General features: G+C 46.1%; 1 long non-coding RNA gene across 1 annotated transcript; it reads right to left on the bottom strand.

The window, feature by feature from the left end:
• Nucleotides 1-1220: 1220 nt before the first annotated feature.
• Nucleotides 1221-4718, bottom strand: LOC125715845 (uncharacterized). Its single transcript, XR_007384205.1, has 4 exons — nt 4395-4718; nt 3114-3193; nt 2624-2787; nt 1221-2032 (listed from the first exon to the last, which is right to left on the bottom strand). It is a non-coding gene; the product is annotated as an uncharacterized LOC125715845 (long non-coding RNA).
• Nucleotides 4719-5011: the final 293 nt, after the last annotated feature.

The raw sequence follows: 5011 nt of genomic DNA, 5'->3' as shown, positions 1-5011 counted from the left end.
ACATATAACGCTGCTCAGTCAGGTTTGTCAGGAGAAGCGGTCTTCAGCGGTCTAGTATCTGCTTTCTGGGTCAAGCAGGAGAGCAGTGTGGCTTACATATTTACATATTTATGTTTTGCCTCCTTTGCAATTTTTTTTTTCTTACACGTAGGACTTCAGTTGTCCACTATTCATGCTTTATATGCTGCGATGCATCACCGCAACGGGCCAACACCCAGTAACAGCCTCACACTGAGCATATGGACCAACAATAAAAGCAAATACGATATTACACGCACCTCATCGAAATCTGTGTGAGCTTGGGTGGGCCCTTTTTCCAACCCAGTCTGAGTCTGTGTCAATCGCTCTACTACCTGCTGCCTATCGCCCCCTAGTGTCTTAAAATCTGTGAAGCTTATGAAGCCAAATGCACCTGTATGATTCCCCTCTCAGCCAGCACTTGGGAATTCTGCTCATCCGGTACCTGATCCCTAAGGGGAAAGTTGCCCGGTGACTGATCACCGCTCACAAGCTTATCACTGGCTGATGACTCACAGCGAAACACAAAGGAGGCATGAAAACGGCTCATGACTGGGAAACACAGGCTGCTCACTGCAATGAAGCAGCGTTGCTCAAAGCTGCGGAATATTTACACGGAATGAGACGGAATAGTGGATGAAGTGGTCAGGCCGTCTGAGAAAGAGCGCATTGCATGGAAAGGCACCGAGAACTTGGCATGTTGCAATATTTCCATGTGAATCTGCGGTGCGCCTCAAAGGGCTCTGCGCATGTGTCATGTTCCTCTTCCCGACATGACAGCTACTGCTACTCGGTCGCAGGAGTTTTCAGACGTCGGGTCTCTCCACACGTCTGCGATGTGTGTTCTGTGCTTTGCTGGGTTCCCGGTCATGGGCTGTACGAATTCGTTTTTTCGAGGGAAAAATAAAAAGGGTATTCAGATCAATTACTCCAGTGAAACGTGTTTTGGGGACCTTAGCGGGTGTCTGCTTGGGGGTGGGGGCTGGGCGCCATCACCACGCCTCCTGACACGCAATTACACCCTAAGACGCCTAAGAAGGGCCGGTGGCTCACCATGATTACCCCCCACCCCCAATTTCATGCATTTTTTTTTTAAACCCCCAAGCATGTTTGTGTGGTGAGTGAGAGATAAATACAAAATGATGACCAAAATCACACACAATAAATCAAACCTAAACAAGTAAAACACAAGAAAAATCTATATATGCAGTTTTCCCAGAGCCTCTTACTTAATCCAGATTGACGGCAAGCTTTGGGCTGCCCTCAAGAATTGGGCACTGAGAGAATGGTTACCTAGCCCACCACTGGAGGGGGGCGCACATATGCACACAAAGGACAATTTGGGAAGAGCGGTGAAATGCACAGGGAGAACACACCGACCCCATACAGGGTGCAAGGGCAGCAAACAAATCTATCTAATCAGCCGCCATCCACCCAACAGCAAGTTAATATACACAGCTGGGCCAACACATTATGGCCGCTACCACGTGACGTGAATAACAGTGAGTTTCTCGTTAAAAACACGCACGTCAGAGTTTTAGATAGCAAGCCGACATTTGTTACTCGACTCGATGAGATTTGGCCACCTCCCACGCTGCTGGCAGATTGAGGTTCTTCTCTCCTCAGACTTCCCCATGGCTGATCGTGAGGTGCTGGGACCATCATGAAATGGGCTTTGTCAAGGTCACTCAGATCTTTATTCCTGCCAGTTTCTTCTGCGTTCAACATGTTGACTACGGACACTGAATGTTAGCGTACTGTCTGATATATCCCAGGCACAGACACGTATCATTTTTACTAGATAGTCAATATTATTCGGAAGTCATAGTCGTAAAACTTTGGCTGTAGGAGAATATATACAATATATGGACAAGTATTGGGACGCACCTCTTAATCACAGAATTCAGAATTCATTCAGACCCATTGCAACAGGTGTATATAATCAGCTTCATGCAAGCCTCACATTGCCAGGAGTCGGAAGGACCAGTGGGATCTGGAGCAATGGAAGCATGTTCTGCGGAGTGACAAATCACACTTCTTTGTCTGGCAGAGATATTCAAGGTCACAAGTGCTTACAGGAAACAAGACCGGCAGTTGCCACTCATGCATCAGGTCACCAGCAGAGAACAGAGGCTCAATCAGGGCTACTTTCTCCAGCTGGATTAGCTCCTTCTGTTGCAGTACTGAGCAGGTATTTCCCAGCGTAATAAACTGGGATGACCTTGTAAAACACTTTACGTGTAACTGAATGACAGAAGTATACTGCAATTCGGTGATTAAAATTTAGGCATAAACCAGCAGCTCGATTTACACAGTGCCTTTGAATGGCCCATATCTCACTAATCGTCACAGATGTGCGTTTTGAAAAGGATGAGCTGCTTAAAAATGGAAAATCTGTTTTTGTATTCTTTGTTGTGCCATTTATATTGCTTATTTTAAAGGACAAAATCTGACTAATTTTTGTTTTCCAAACCCGGATAGGCAGATGTAACAGTGTTGAGACATCCTGGTTGAAATTTCGTAGACAAATTGTGCCTTGGGTGATTCGATTTTGGTGCTCTGGTTTGATATGAGATCTCGGCATGTCGGAGTTACTTATCCTCACCTGCTGGAGGAGAACCCCGGCGATTCTTTGCTCAAGGTCACCTAATTCCCAGTGGTGTGAGTGCTCCCCCGCCGCACTAATGAATTTCTCTGACGGAGAGCCTGGCGCTCTAGGGGCCGCTAGGCAGTCAGCACCGCGGGGCTTCGCGGCTGATTTACCCGCGTCTGCGGGCCGGAAAGCACAGTGGGGGTACCCTCTTAGACGGGTTACCGACGAGCCATGAGAGCTCTCCAGCACTCCCACGAGTATCGGTGTCTGTAATCCGTCCTCGAACATGAAACTAGCTCCCTCTACGCTCCGCAAAATGGGGAAAATAGGGAAAACAAGTGGGATTTTACATTTTAAGACTATTTGGGCCGTTAATATTTTAACATCTAAGATGCTTAATCATTTCCTCATCCAGAGGGACTTTTTTGCAATGCTAAGTAATCTTGAAAATTGGAAAAAATATACAACACAAATGTTTCTTAGATATTCTTTATAGGCTTACTGTAATTTTCTCTCTGCCCCCTTGGATCCGCGAGGAAGCAGTGATATGGTTTGAAGACCTGCAGCTCTGTAGTCTGGAAACTGCTGAGAAACAGAAGACTTGAAAATAATAGATGCAGACTGACCTGCAGGGGGCACCCGATCGGGCTACACCGACCTGTGTGGGGTATCATGCGATTTTGGGGGATTAACGATTATCTCTTATATTCTAGATTTATTTTTTTTAATTAAGGCAAGAACAGACGACATTTTGTCATTTATTAGAAACCATAATTGCTTTGGAGTAAATCTTTTTTCCATGATATGTTTACCACTAATTTTATACAGAAAAAATACTCAAACAAAAGGCTAAAAACAGGAAATCCAGCCTGCTGCTCGTATTTTGCGCTCCCTTATCCCGTGTGTTGAACAAGGTCCAGGTTGTTCGTTTCCCCTGGAGCCGGGTCTCACGCAGTCATCCGCCTGCCAACAGTCCTTTGCTGAGGCAGCCGAGCCCTTAGGGCCCGAACGCGGGAACAGAGGAGTCGGCGGTACTTAGACGGCATCCCCACTACTGCTACTGACGGATCAAAACCGGGCAGATATTCAGCCCGCATCCCAGTGGCGCTTTTAGTGTCCCTGGGCATCGCTGCAATAAATGCACCGCATAAAACATGGAATGACTACTGTTCGCGGAACCTGTTTTTGCCGAGTCAGCTATCCGCACAGGACATCAGCACTGGATTGATCGCTGCGTGTCTCACTCTCACGCGGGGCTGCTGCGTAGCGTGACACCTCATCTCAATCTCCCACTTAATCTATAATCGTCCAAATGGAAAACAGTGAAGTTCGCGCAACAGCTGCATCGACCCGAATGTGTGTACATATGCACTAAAATCATTTGAAATATTTGGAATTTTAGAAAATTTGTTTCGATGTATCAAAAATGTAAAAACTCAAACATTGTTTAGGCTTATAAAACGGTGCTGTTTTTGGTTCATTGATGGAGCTTTCCCTGGACATCATCATAGAAAGGAAAAATAGCATGGATGTGTGATTACATGGTAAACGCAACTCATAAACATGCATCATTTCATCTGTATCTAAACAATCGTGCATCGCCATATATGCGGGTCATATATATATTATTTCTCCTTTATGATTTGTTTTCAAAACATATATAATTATATATATTAACACGCTTGTTACTATATGTTCTTTTACGCTAAATACAAGGTAAATCACCCCATTCCGACCGTTCCGACCACATACATCTGCAGTCTTCTATCTCATCTCCACTCACCCAGCTAAACAGAGCGTATCCTAGCAACCACCCCCTGCTGCTGGGGAAACACCTGCAGCGCATGATGACCCTGCCAAAGGGGGTCACCCTCACGTTATTTTATGCAGCTTTTATACTGTGCGAAATGTCCCATCTGGGCAGAGCGGAGAAGTCTCGCTTGTGAAGGCGAAAATGCGCGCACATGTGGAGCCAAAGTAGCGGGGGTACCCATGCGCGCGCTAGGAAGACGGACTCGCGGTGTGCTTTAAAAATGTAAGCGCGTCCATCTGGACAGAGCGAACACACCTGCGCATCCAGCACCGGCGCCTATGGGAGTGATGTGTCGGGCTGTGTTGTACAAGACGTCGGATCTCAATGTCCGGAATGTAATTACAATGAAACACATTGAGAGTGTTGAATGAGGGTGTATTTAAATGTTTACTTTTGTAGAGGCGGAGCTAGAGCATTGCTGCCCCCTGCTGGTTAAGACTGAATAAAGGCCTCTCTTGTACTTCATCACGTCCACAGGTCCAGACTCCAGATATTCTGAGTTGGAGTGCTTGATCGGGAAAGCAATTTTCTGTATTATATATCACATCTAGAGCCAGACGCAGTGCGTATATCTGTTTTATTTCTGG

This window comes from Brienomyrus brachyistius, chromosome 20 (assembly GCF_023856365.1).
Source record: "Brienomyrus brachyistius isolate T26 chromosome 20, BBRACH_0.4, whole genome shotgun sequence".
In the NCBI taxonomy this organism is placed as follows: domain Eukaryota; kingdom Metazoa; phylum Chordata; class Actinopteri; order Osteoglossiformes; family Mormyridae; genus Brienomyrus; species Brienomyrus brachyistius.
The sequence above is the reverse complement of the archived record's forward strand: the minus strand, read 5'-3'. Positions and strand labels throughout refer to the sequence as shown.